Genomic DNA, 15,483 nt, shown 5'->3' on the forward strand with positions numbered 1-15,483 from the left:
CATAATAATTTTTTTACGGTCGTTATGTCTTCATGGCAACAAAGTTGTAAACTAAAATCATATTAACACACATATTTTTTTACGTCTTGTGGCAAAACTTTTTAAACAGTGAGTATTTTAACGTTTACAGATTCTCCCCATTCAATTCCATTTGAAGTGCCTCACTGTCAAAATACATTTTTGTGGTTATCAATATCATGCCAAAAATGCTGTAGATTCAGTTTAACCTGCATTAAACCTGGAATATTTCTTTATGAATTATTCTATGTTTTCTTTGCAATGCTGTTAAATAATTTTGGTTCTCTGCATATTTGTTTTTAAAATCCTATTTGTGCTCATACTCATACCAAAACCTCTTGTGAGCACGCTGAGCTTCACTTCTAAATGGATTGTTGTGAATGTGCCATGATATTCAGCTGGTAAATCTAACCAGCGCTTTGTGATTTCATACCTTGATTATTACACATGCACTTATGCACCACAGTGCTCAGAGGTCATTACGGTGTGCCTGGGCGGTTTGTAGGCATGTAATTAATGCTGTAGCGTTAACATTTCACCAGCGGCCATGGTGCTGAGTGAGTTAATCACCGGGGGAGCCAGTGCTATGAAATGACTCTCTGCTTTTACGAATGGCTCCCCATCTCCCCTCTTAATCTGTATTTTACGAGTGAGAAACTTTGCATTATGCAAATCGGTGGATGGGAACAGGTGACATTTCGAAGGAGAACACGAGCAACAGCCCAGTTTGGTCTGGGACGCTGATTTAGACATTAGTATCTGTCATCGCTGAGTGCCCAAGCCTTGATCTGCATAGCAGAAAAAATCTTGTTTAATCTACCAGTTTTAAGGTGGAATTTGAATGTATCCAAGTGAATTTGTTTAAGGTGTTCATGGACAAGGATCATGTCTGTACAGAGAAGGATAACAATACTTCTTAATGTTTAACGACCCTATGAAATTGCTTGACGAGTGCCGTTTTCTTTCCAGTGTTGACATATTTTCTATTAAAAAAGGCACATACTAAAGGGCTTTTCCCTTTTTGTGAATGGGTTAGGTCAGGGTTAGGGTATAGCCTTTACATACATGTTTTGCTACTGCTTTGCTCTAACTTTGCTATTTGGTGGCAGGTGGTGTTAGAGGAATAAAAATACTCATTCTAGAGAGAATTCTATTGGACAAAAATGTGGATATGCTCATGAGTGCAAGATGAGTCATCAATATCGGTCTGTTTTCCCAGAAGAGAAAGACTGTATATTTTAAAAGCTATTGTTATGTATGTTAACTTTTAGGATTATGCTAGCATATGTTTTCAACGTCAAACATTTTGTTTGAAAATGCATTGAGTTTGCAACGTTTACGCCTCTCTTCCACACTAGAACGGCATTTTCCTCCACCGAAAACAAGAGCTTTTTGTATCTTAGAAAATGTTGACGTTAGATAACTAAAATCGTTTTCAAACGAAAATGGATAACTGTGGACGCTTTTGGGAATTTTGCATTTTTTGATCAGTAAGAAAAGGCATAACACACATAGTCTACACTAATATATTTTCGTTTGAAAATGCATTTATTTTGACATTTCAAACTAGAATGTTTTTGAAAACACTCTCATTATGGCATACTTTGGAAAACGATAACATCAGGTAACTGAAACTGTTTCAGAAGAACATGGATTAGTGTGGATGTTTTGGGGAATTTTGCATTTTTTGATCACACACTATTTGAAAACTGCAAGTGTGATCAGTTAGAAAAGACTTACTAAAGCCACATCCACACTAAAACATTTTCTTTTGAAAATGCATTCATTTGGGTCCTGGGTAGCTCAGCAAGTAAAAATGCTGACAATCACACCTGGAGTCGCAAGTTCGAATCCAGGGTGTGCCGAGTGACTCCAGCATGGTCTCCTAAGCAACCAATGGGCCCGGTTGCTAAGGTGGGTAGAGTCACGTTGGGTTAACCTTCTCGTGGTCGCTATAATGTGGTTCTCGCTCTCGGTGGGGAGCCTGGTGAGTGTGCATGGATGAAGCGGAGTATAGCGTGAAGCCTCCATATGTGATACAAATCCGCGGTAACGCACTCAACAAGCCACGCGATAAGATGCGCGGATTGACGGTCTCAGATGCGAAGGCAACTGTGCGTTAGGTAACTGAAGCTGTTTTGAAACGAAAACGGATAAGTGTGGATGTTTTTGAGAATTTTTCATTTTATGATCGACCGCTACGTGAAAACCATAAGTACAATCAGTTCGAAAATTCGTAGCACACTAAATGCTACGTCATTGCATTTTATATAATTTCATTCATTTTGTTACTTTAACTTTCTCATCCACACTAAAACGATGTTTTCCTCCACTGAAAATATACTGTTTAGAAAATGCTCTAAAAATAAAATCTAAGTTTTCAAATAAAAAAAGATTAGTGTGGATGTGGCCTCAATGGCTATGTTTACATGTACAACAATACTCTGATTATTGCAATAATATAGGGAATATAAGGAATAAGGAATAATTAGATTAAGATGTTTACATGATTTGTGGAAATCTCTTTTATCCTGCTTACATGCTATTACTTTGATTATTTGCTGAGAAATGTGATGTTTTAATGCTTTTTATAAAATAATATTACAAAAAAGATGTATCTTTAAATACAGCTTGGCATAAGGAATATTAGTCAGTCAGTTTGTGTTTTTTTTTTGAACGATTTATTAAAATAACCGGTTAATAAGAGTAATTTTCGACTACAATGATGCACTGTCTCATTTGATTCACTAATAAGAATCGGTTCATATGAGTCATTTGTTTATAGTTTTTTTTATTTTTTATTTATTAAATATCACAAAGCATAAAAGCAACAGATAAACATGGAAAAAACAAAACAACAAAGGCAAAGATACACAAATACAAATAATTTACTGGTTTCTCTGTATTGATTCACAAAAAGAATCGGTTCATAATAGTCATTTGTTTGTCGTATTACACTGGTTTCTCTGTTTTGATTTACTAAAAAGAATCAGTTCATAAGAGTCATTTGTTTATCGGATTACACAGGTTTCTCTGTCTGTTTTGATTCACTAAAAAGAATCGGTTCATAAGAGTCATTTGTTAATCGGATTACAATGGTTGATTCACTAAAGAGAATCAGTTCATAGAAGTAATTTGTGTATGGGATTACACTGGGTGCTCTGTCTGTTTTGATTCACAAAAAAGAATCGGTTCATAAGAGTCATTTGTTTGTGAATCTGAATTTTTTTTTTTTTGCAGAATACAGTCTTTTTATCTTAAAAACATTCAATTATGAATGAAAACGGACATTCACAACTTGGGAAAATATGTTTCTTTTGCCGTGGGGCTGTAGATTCTGTGGTTAGGAAGCACCAACAGTGCAAGAAAGGTTTTCTGTGAAATGATTTACATGCATTACTGCTTTAAACACAAACCACAAAGTGAAAGGTTTGTGTTGGAAATCTGACATTAGTGTACCTCTTTTCCATCACAGACATGGAGAATGTGAAAGAAGGTCTGTTCCACCTTAAATGAGAGCATAAGCACAAGCTTGGCTGCCCCTGGCTAATGTTTGCATCCAATAAAGAACAAATCAGCGGCCAACTTGGCCCATCTTATCATGCAGTCATAACTGATGATCAAAGAAGTCATAAAGATCCCATTTAATCTTTCGCCTATCTATCACGCTGATGTCTTCATCGTCTTTGTGCAGCCGTAATATCAGCCCATTATGAAAGCAAAATAGATCTGGCGTGCATACAAGGCGAATGAAGTGCTCACTTTGACGTGACAGTGTGATCAGTGTGAGCGGTAATCTGTGCGGATAAAAAAGATCTCAATTATTCTGCGAGCGTAATGTGGGAGAGCAGCTTCGCGCACGCACATCTGCTTTCATATATTGTGACACGCACTGATAAAACATCGTTGCCAATTTACACTCTCTCTGCTTGACTAATCTTCAACAGCTCCCGGCACCTCTAATCACTCCATCAGCCGTGCGAGAGACGGCCCGAGTCCACTGGAGAAAAAGGGAGAGATTTAGAAAGACAGAGCTGTTCAATTGCCACCCAAATGAGAGGGATATTGGAATGCTATCCTAAATTCAAATTACATTTGTAAATGAGCCAAGCTCTTTTAATATGGAGGCATTAGGGATTTTTATCTTGCGGGATGCAAATATAAAGGGACATTACGGGGGCCAAGGGTGTTGGCTTTACTCGACGGCTCAGGTGAATTACAGCGGATCCAGTCAAGAGGAGCTGGTTGCTGTAGACCACTGGAGTATGCACAGAGACCATTACTGTAATAACTTATCTATGCTGCATAACAGCGGAACCAGTGAAATGCATCAAATAATTGATATAGAAAAACAACAAAACCCATTTTAAAACAGCCATTTAGTTTGCATTGCAATGAAAACACTTTAAATGTAAAATCTACATTTAGTGGGCTCCAAAGGTTTGAGACTAGTTGTGAAAAGGCTTCTAATTTGCATTTGTTTAATACACTTTTATTTTAGATAATATTATTGAACAATTTGAATTATTAAGAATTGTGTATTTAATGAGTCCCCCTTTTGCTATATAATGACAGCATGCACACAAGCTGGCATGGACTTATTAAAATAAACAATAAATTATATAATTGCTTACTAATGTCATCTAAAGTGTAAAGTTATTTCCTATATTACAACTTTGTTTTCATGACGATGTCACGCTGTAAACCCATGTATAATGTTTATATCTTGTAGCTACACTTTTATAAGAGTTGTGTATTTTAACATTTATGGACTGGTCCATTCACTTCCATTGTAAGTGCCTTACTGTAACTGTGATTGTTGCTGGTTTTTAATTAAACAAGGGACGAGTTGCAATTTTTTTTGTGAATGTCAAATGCACAACAAAACAAGAAAAAAATAAAAATATCCCCCAACAACCAAACAAATTTAATAAATCTCTCTGTGATAGGCGCTACAATACCCTGAGTATTAATTAACATCAGACATCAGCGCACAAGAGTCAGTCATATATTATAATTACTCCAGCAGGCTTGGGAACGTCCCCTCACGTAACTATCATTACCCCAATTATCATAAATTTCCCAGTGCACCAATTAACAATATGGGAGGGCAGTGCTGCATGTATTTTAAGTGTTATAATTAAGCCAGGCTCTTTTGTTAATTAGCCTGTTCTGACTCTTTGCTTTTTATGCTGCTCATCTACTCATTACCAGAGTCATTTAATTCAATTAGCACCTTAATTAGATGAACAGCCATGTTTTGATGTTGCAAGTCTTGTTGGAGGAGCACGGCATGATTAGCAAAGACAAACACGGCATGCAAATTGTGGATGCCACTGCTGGAGGTGGACTGGAGCTGTGGAGACGAGCCAGATCACCCAAGCACACAGCCAAGATGCAGAGAAAAAACACAACCGCACACACACACACACACACACGTTGGTGCAGCTATCCTTATGAGGACTCTTTATAGACACAATGATTTTTATACTGTATGAACTATAGATTCTATCTCCTAAACATAACAAAAAGGTTTGCATTTTTACATTTTCAAAAAAACTTCCTTTCGTATGTTTTTGAAGCGATTTGAATTATGCAGATACTAGAAATGTCCTCATAAACCACATTTATAGCACAATACCCTTGTAATTACCAAATTGTAACCTAAAATAAAAGTCCTTGTAAACAACCCCCCAATTTCACCATCTGCTTCGAGTTGTCATGACGCTATGTAAAAGGTCTGCACTTATATAGCGCCTTTTTAACCTAAAAGCGCTTTACACTGCATCTCATTCACCCATTCACATACCAATGACGGCAGAGCTGCCATGCAAGGCCATTGGGAGAAACTTGGGGTTCAGTGTCTTGCCCAAGGACGCTTCGGCATGTGGAGTCTTGTGAGCCAGGAATCGAACCACCAACCCTCCGATTAGCGGCCGACCCGCTCTACCACCTGAGCCACAGCCGTCCTATATTTGAGTTCTTGAGATCATAAAAACTGCAGTTTAAATTTTAAGTTTTTAAATTAGGGCTGTCAATCAATCAAAATTTTACTAGAATAAATTACATACATATACATAAATATTTGCTTAGAAAGCCCCACAAATAAAAATAATGTAATATATAATGATTAAATGATTATAAATAGTTCGATTTAAATTATAAATAAAATGCATATATTATAAAAAATAATAATACAGATCATTAAAATGCATTACATCATTTTGGCACACAAGTCTTTAGAAGTCAATATATTGTTTATTTGCATATTATTGAACATCGAGTCTATCATTGGTCTACAGTTCACAGCAATCCATTTTGCAACTGAATTCGTCAATCGGTCTGAGATTTATTATAAGGGCTTGTTGAAGGACCCGTCAATATACACCTGCATCAGACGAACGCTTTTGGAATGTCTCGGTTGCGTACCGTTTTTAGGTTGCACTGTCAAGTTTAAAAAAGTTTGAAACTTAGAAAAACACGTCTTGAGATCCCTGTGTTTGGATTAGTGCTCCACCAAGCTGCCTTTATATGCAAGCACATGTTCTAATCTTATCGTGTTGTCTGCTTTGGTAAGTGTGTTTGTTCTCTGTCTGTATAAGCTGTGCTTTCCATATACAGCAAGTTTCGCTTACTGCCCCTTGCTGAAAACAGCTGATACTCCAAACTTGAACTGCACAGAAGGAATATTCCTTATTACGGTCCAGGGGACATGAGTAATTGCGTACATTTTTTTAACAAGTTATTTTTTGTATAATTAATCGCACACAATTAACACATTAAATTGACAGGCCTAGTTTAAATAGTTTAAGATGAAGTAAAGCATGTCAACTTCTCAAATATACAAAGTCATACATGTATAAACAAATGCTACGCATCATTACAGCACAATAGAAACAAATTTCTTGGGTTACACAAAGTATTATTATTACTTTTGCAGAATATTAAGCAGGATGAGGGGCATTTATTGTATATAGTGGCGGCTGTGGCTTGCCGTAGTAGCCCAGCAGTGAGAGTGACATGTGAGATTAAGAGAGTGGGATTGGAGCAGAGGTAGTCTACTCTCACATCCCTGTTGGCTCTGATAAGAAATCCCATTCGATGACATGGAGGGACAAACTCAATTAACTATAATGGAGAGAGGCCATTCCAACCCACTGTTGACAGATGGTTACAGAATTCAGTTTTCTTGCTCAGAGAGATCTTAAAACTGGCTGAAAGAACATTAGACAACAGAGACAAGCTGAATCAAAGGCTATCGATGAGAAATATCCTAATCTGTGGATTAAATGCCTTGCAGCCACAGTTTAATTTGAAGTGGAATACAAACCATCTCAGTGGAGCAACTCTGGCCGTTTCGTCAAGCGAAAGGATAAAGGGAGCAGGCCGGATAAAGAAGGCAGGTCAAACTGGCAGAACGCTGGGAAATGCTGTACCGCTCCCGAGACTAGTCACTGATCATCCATGTAAACTGGATCATCAGAGACTAAATTTGTCGAGTGGACCAGCATACAAAACACAACATGATGACAGCAGATGACAATTTAACAATTTAATTACTGCTCTGTTTCATTGCATTGGTATTTTTAGTTTTTTGTAAATATACAGTACGACTAGGGTTGCCACCTGTCCCGTAAAATACGGGATTGTCCGTATTTAAAGATAAAATGATGCATCCCATATCAAATCAATACGGGACGTGATTTGTCCCATATTTAAGATGGTCAGATGGCATTACGGTGAAATCGTTCCAGATCACTAATTTAACATTGATGTAAGTTGGAAAAGTTGGTGGGTAAAGGACCGTCCTAAATGTCCACAATCAGCATATAAGAAAGGCTATACCATTGTAACACATTTAAAGGATGGGCAAGGAGGAGGCAAGAACCGGCTTGACAACATAAATAATATTTTAATGAGAAACTTAAAACAAGGACATAAACACACACACGACGGACATACCCATAATTCTCTCTCTCGAACCATTGTCACCGGCCGCCTTTATCCCTCGCGCGCCTCATCAGGCCGATTGGGGACTGGGTGCGCGATATTCCGACCCGGCCCCACCCCCCTCCTCTCCACAACCATTCTTATAAATAACGCATATTAACTCTGTAAACTGTGGAGGATGCAGTAAAGGGCCGTGATACCTCAAGTTTTGTGTGAACTATCCCTTTAACAAGAGTAACGATAATGCTTGGTTCACAAAAACACAAGACAAAGCCAACCAGCAGTTAAAAAGACCAGCATCACATGTGTTGTGTTTTGGATGCTGGTTTGCTGGTGTCACTACCAGGTTTCTTCAAATAATAGTTCACCCAAATATGAAAATTCTCTCATTATTTACTCACACTCATGCCATCCCAGATGTGTATTACTCTTTCATCTACTAAACACAAACAATGATTATTAGAAGAATATTTCAGCTCGGTAGGTCCATACAATGCAAGTCCAAAACTTTGAAGCTCAAAAAAGCACATAAAGGCAGCATAAAAGAAATCCATGTGTCTAATCTGACATGATAGTTGTGTGTGAGAAACAGATCAATATTGAAATCCTTTTTTACTATAAATCTCCACTTTCAAACAGCCCTCCTGAGCGCTCTTCTCTCCTAAAAGTTATTTTGTTTTTGCATTCTGTACATATCGCTATCTACTGGGCAGGGAGGAGAATTAATAGTAAAAATTGACTTAAATATTTACCTGTTTCTCATTTACACTAATTTGTGGATGTTGCTGACTAACCCCTAAAATTACATTTCTACTCTACTGATGGTTATGTTTAGGTTTGGGATTTGGGTTGGGGGTTACAGTTTATAAAATAGGCATTCCTCTTCACTGCATTAAATCCTGTACAGCTAAAAACAACTCGCTTTTGACACCCCTCTGTAGACATTACACCATGAAAATGGAGCTCACATGCATGCCACTATGCCCAACAACACTTACCGCTTTGGCCACTGGGGGCAGTGTTTACCTGAAGAAGTGTCAATATCTACTTTTTCTGATTTCATTGTGAGATCGGTCTGGGAAATGACAGTGTTGAGAATTTCACATCAAATGACAAAATTTACATAAATCTTCTGCTATGCATGTACATACAATGTTGGACATTGTTAATAGACAAATTAAATAAAATATCGAGAGAGTGTTTTTAAACACGGTTTTACAAATTTCTTTTTTCACAGGGTTGAAAGCGGCAGAAGTTGAAGAAATGCCCAAAAACAAAAAATAACTTACAGTGAGGAAAATAAGTATTTGAACACCCTGCTATTTTGCAAGTTCTCCCACTTGGAAATCATGGAGGGGTCTGAAATTGTCATCGTAGGTGCATGTCCACTGTGAGAGACATAATCAAAAAAAAAAAATCCAGAAATCACAATGTAACTTTTTTTAACTATTTATTTGTATGATACAGCTGCAAATAAGTATTTGAACACCTGTCTATCAGCTAGAATTCTGACCCTCAAAGACCTGTTAGTCTGCCTTTAAAATGTCCACCTCCACTCCATTTATTATCCTAAATTAGATGCACCTGTTTGAGGCCGTTAGCTGCATAAAGACACCTGTCCACCCCATACAATCAGTAAGAATCCAACTACTAACATGGCCAAGACCAAAGAGCTGTCCAAAGACACTAGAGACAAAATTGTACACCTCCACAAGGCTGGAAAGGGCTACGGGAAATTGCCAAGCAGCTTGGTGAAAAAAGGTCCACTGTTGGAGCAATCATTAGAAAATGGAAGAAGCTAAACATGACTGTCAATCTCCCTCAGACTGGGGCTCCATGCAAGATCTCACCTCGTGGGGTCTCAATGATCCTAAGAAAGGTGAGAAATCAGCCCAGAACTACACGGGAGGAGCTGGTCAATGACCTGAAAAGAGCTGGGACCACCGCTTCCAAGGTTACTGTTGGTAATACACTAAGACGCCATGGTTTGAAATCATGCATGGCACGGAAGGTTCCCCTGCTTAAACCAGCACATGTCAAGGCCCGTCTTAAGTTTGCCAATGACCATTTGGATGATCCAGAGGAGTCATGGGAGAAAGTCATGTGGTCAGATGAGACCAAAATAGAACTTTTTGGTCATAATTCCACTAACCGTGTTTGGAGGAAGAAGAATGATGAGTACCATCCCAAGAACACCATCCCTACTGTGAAGCATGGGGGTGGTAGCATCATGCTTTGGGGGTGTTTTTCTGCACATGGGACAGGGCGACTGCACTGTATTAAGGAGAGGATGACCGGGGCCATGTATTGCCAGATTTTGGGGAACAACCTCCTTCCCTCAGTTAGAGCACTGAAGATGGGTCGAGGCTGGGTCTTCCATCATGACAATGACCCGAAGCACACAGCCAGGATAACCAAGGAGTGGCTCTGTAAGAAGCATATCAAGGTTCTGGCGTGGCCTAGCCAGTCTCCAGACCTAAACCCAATAGAGAATCTTTGGAGGGAGCTCAAACTCCGTGTTTCTCAGCAACAGCCCAGAAACCTGACTGATCTAGAGAAGATCTGTGTGGAGGAGTGGGCCAAAATCCCTCCTGCAGTGTGTGCAAACCTGGTGAAAAACTACAGGAAACGTTTGACCTCTGTAATTGCAAACAAAGGCTACTGTACCAAATATTAACATTGATTTTCTCAGGTGTTCAAATACTTATTTGCAGCTGTATCATACAAATAAATAGTTAAAAAATCATACATTGTGATTTCTGGATTTTTTTTTTTAGATTATGTCTCTCACAGTGGACATGCACCTACGATGACAATTTCAGACCCCTCCATGATTTCCAAGTGGGAGAACTTGCAAAATAGCAGGGTGTTCAAATACTTATTTTCCTCACTGTAAGTTACTTGACTTAAAGCTACAATATGTAACTTTTGTCCCTCTCGTGGTTAAAAAAATCTGCATGTGTCTTGCGGAGGAACAATGTTTTGGTAATGACATAAGTTGTGCTTCAGCTCTGCTCCTCTGCGCGGATGAATGTGGTTCGAGGCACCGCTGTACACTGGATACAGGACATGTTATCAGAGTGAATGGACCAATACATAACGAAAGAAAGGAAAAGACGGATATCTGAAAACATGTCATCTAAGTGCCATATCTTACGCTGTTGTTTTGACTTATTGGAAACACTGAAGTTACAAAAGTTAGGCAATGTTCGTTAACATTAGACACAATGATTGCTAGTGTGATAATGTCAAAACTTGTAAAGTTTTTATAACTATAGGATATTAGGGGCAGTGGTGGCTCAGCGGTTGAGGCTCTGGTTCAAGCCCCAGCACTGCCAAGATGCCACTGTTGGGCCCTTGAGCAAGGCCCTTGATCCTATCTGCTCCAGGGAAGCCGTATCATGGCTGACCCTGCACTCTGACCCCAGCTTAGCTGGGATATGTGAAAACAAATACATTTCACTGTATAAATGCAAAAATGTATGAATAATGTGTGATCAAAGGCATAAAGGCTTCTATTCTATTCTATTCTATTCTGTTTGGTGTTTCTTTGTCTTTACAACCGGTGATTCCTCGGAGGTTTGCCGTTTTGAATGATCCATGGTCAATTTTTCTTGTTCGTTGTGACAACAAACTTTCAGCTTCAGCTACTCCCACACACACACTACAGTAGCCGGAGCTTATTTTCTCTGTGTGCAGATATGACGTCAACACGCACGGGTAAATGACGTATGTATGCAATTTACATACAGCTCTAAAATATAAATCATTATTATAGGTTTATCAAAGTGTATTTGGGTAAAGACATGGTTTGGAAGATGGATTTTTGTTGCACACTTTCACTAATAACATTTTGTTATTTTTTAACCAAAAAAGTTACAGTGTTGCTTTAAACAAATCCTGCTATTCTTTGTGTCTTCGTTCAAATCCCATCAATTTATTCACGGATAAAAAGCCCTGACATCTGTGTTTTGGTGACCTGCCTACATGACAACAGAGTGTGAGATGATCATAAGGTCAATTTAGAGTGAGCAACTGATTTATTACCCATAATCCCATTCACAGAGCAAAGTAGGTCAGATAGGTGGAGAAAAGCGGATTTATGTTCCAGTGTATGTCACACACAGCTTTTCATTTCAAATCCAGAAAATGCTTTAACCAAGTAACCAGGTGGAATAGACAAGCACACTGGGCTGCTATACTTCCCAAAATAAAACAGGTATATCTCTATATATCCTATGTCTGTGTACACTCACTGAGCACTTTGAGGAACACTATAGGCTAAATCTAAGAGCAATTTTCGTCCAAATTCGGATGAGAATCACATTTTCCATGCGTATAAAAGGAGTGTGTTGCTGTCAAAGAAATTTGTCTGACATACATCAAGGACGCAGTTAATGCACAGAAGAACATAATATTCAATTCTTCTAATTCATTGCATACAGTCCATTTACACTACAAACTTTTTATTAATGTGTAGTCTTTGTTTAAATCATCAGTGCTTGAGGTAATGGACTATATAATAGGATGCAGACGTTGAATAACCGGAGAAGGACCTCAGAATTAAATGGCACTTGGTCCGATTTTTTGCACGTTGCGAGGGCAATTTCGCCAAACCCACTTGTGCCAAGACTTAGTGCATGCTTGTACAAAAACACCAAAACTTCATGGCCTTGCCCATTGACTTTACACATATGAATTAAGGCATTGTGTTGCGGCTAACGCTTGCACTCTTAAAATAGGGCCCTTTGGTCCTAATAAAGTTCCAGACGTGGTCTTCTGCTGTTGTAGCCCATCCACCTCAAGGTTTGACGTGTTGTGTAGTGCTATTCTGCTCAATACAATTGTACAGAGTGGTTATCTGAGTTACCATGTCAGCTGAAACCAGTCTGGCCACTCTACGCTGACCTCTCTCATCAACAAGGCATTTCTGTCCGCTCACTGAAAAGCAATCCGTACAACTCCAATGGTTTAATCCATATCTTCAGAAACAACATGATAGGTATGGGTGAGAAACAGATCAAGTCCTTTTTTTACCATAAACCTCCACATTCTTCTTCTTTTGATTTAGACGATTCACATTCTTTGTGTATATCGCCACCTACTGGGTAGAGAGGAGAATTTATTTTTTTTAAAAAAAGGACTTCAATATTGATCTGTTTCTCACCCACACCTATCATATCTACTTAACCACCAGAGTCATATGGATTACTTTTATGCTGCCTTTATGTGCTTTTTGGAGCTTCAAAGTTCTGGCCACTATTCACTTGCATTGTATGAACCTATTTGAGATTTTATTCTAAAAATCTTTGTTTTCAGCAGAAGAAAGAAAGTCATACACATCTGGGATGGCATGAGGATAAATAAATGTTGAGAGAATCTTCATTTAGGGTGAACTATCTCTTTAAAGAGTGGCCTAAGGCTTTATATTGGTAGTAGAACATGGGCAAAACATTAGGGTGCAATGGAGCTAGAGGCATAAAAAACTTGCCTTTTCTGGTCACAAAGATGCTTTTTTGAGTAACAAACTTAAATCATGATTATTCATTATAATTACTTCAGAAAAGGGTGCACAATTTCAATCGCATTTGGTCATTTCATAACATCTCGAGAATTCAATAAACAATTGAATCTTCATTTGTGATTGGATGAGTCAATGTGAACATTGAACATACTACATTTTAAATGTATGTAATGTATTCTCCCCACTTAAGAAAAATTATGGTGGTTGCTGGGACATTGCTATGCAGTTGCTAGGGTGTTCTGTTTGGCTGCTAGGACATTGCTATGCAGTTGCTAGGTTATTCCCAGGTAGTCACTTGGGCATTCCTACGGAGTTGCTAGGGTGTTGGCGTTGCTATGTGGTTGCTAGGCTACTCTGGGTGGTTGCTAGGGCATTGCTATGCAGTTGGGGTACCCCAAATAGCATCCTTTTACTATTGGACAGTTTTTAAAAAACTTCTGATTAAATCACCTTGAACAAATCTACAAATGAAAAATAGGTATTGTGTCTCAAAATAAATGTGAAAATGCTACATAAATTTGCAACATTTTAAATATGATTAAATATTAGATCAAATTACCTCAAAATCAAATTTTAGACATTGCACACAATTATCTCATGGATCAGGGAAATGTTGCAGTGTATAGTATTATTTGGCATTTAAGGAGAAAATAAAATAATTTAGGCTATTAAGTGTTTTGGGAAAAAATAAAATCATAAGTGCCTTTAGTCCCATTGTACCCTTCCAAATTTTTGTCAAAATTAATATAAAAAAAAAAAGTATCATTATTTTTCAATATACGTAATATGACATTTTGTACAAATCGTGCCACTCAACATGATCTGAGGTATATCCATCCTGTAAATTGTGTTCAATCATAGTCAAAAACATTTTCTAAAAAAGTTATGCATAACCATTTAGACATCTTAACATCCATTAGTACAAATCAAAATCTGCAAATTCTAGTTTGTCTTCTCTATTGATTATATTCCATTCATCCATAATCCTTCAAGGACAAATTGTTCCTCTATTCCAACACTGATTAGTCAATTTTCTACCACTACTTTACAATTATTGTTCTCATTTAAAGGTAAGCCATCTTATTGTTAACTGGTTGTGAAATTCCTCACCCTAATTAATTAGTGCAATAATCCAGTTAATGGGGAGACATAAATGGAAGTCTGTGAGTCTAAGTGCTTAAATTACAGTGTTTTAGTGATCTTTAAATACAATTCAAGAAGCCATGTAGGAGCAAATGAACCATGAGATTGTTTGGTCTTAATTTTGGAAGGGCTCCAACTGCAATTTTTAGTAATTGTAGCTTTAAAATATGGATTTTCCCGGATCTGTTTTTAGCAGATTTTACATATTGGTGAAGGAAAAACATGACACCAAAGACCATGCATGAGAATCAAATAACTGTCCTGTTATTTGACACTTTGACTTGTTGATTAAATTAATCATGGCTGACTGTGGATGCTAAATTTCTACAATGGCATCTGAAACTGAAGTCTATTGATTTTAAATGATGCTGCATCCAAGCCGCTAGGTTTCAGTGTAAGTCAAAAGTTACTGAGTGCACCTTTAAGTACTCAGATATGAATACAGACACATTGTTCATACTTAATGTGCATTCTTCCTTTACTGTGGCAGTAACAAACCTCAGTATTCAAGGGGGCGAGGGAGTGAGGGTGCCTGGGTAGCTCAGCGAGTTTTGACACTCACTACCACCACTGGAGTCGTGAGTTTGAATCTAGGGTGTGCTGAGTGACTCCAGCCAGGTCTCCTAAGCAACCACATTAGCCCAGTTGCTAGGGAGGTTCTTGCAATTAGTGGTTCTTGCACTCAATGGGGCACACGGCAAGTTGTGCGTGGATCGCGGAGAGTAGCATGAGCCTCCACGTGCAGAGTCTCCACGGTGTCATGCACAACGGGTCACGTGATAAGATGCGCGGATTGACTGTCTCAGAAGCGGAGGCAACTGAGACTTGTCCTCCACCACCCGGATTGA

The sequence above is a fragment of the Xyrauchen texanus genome, chromosome 19 (genome assembly GCF_025860055.1).
Source record: "Xyrauchen texanus isolate HMW12.3.18 chromosome 19, RBS_HiC_50CHRs, whole genome shotgun sequence".
NCBI classification, from domain to species: domain Eukaryota; kingdom Metazoa; phylum Chordata; class Actinopteri; order Cypriniformes; family Catostomidae; genus Xyrauchen; species Xyrauchen texanus.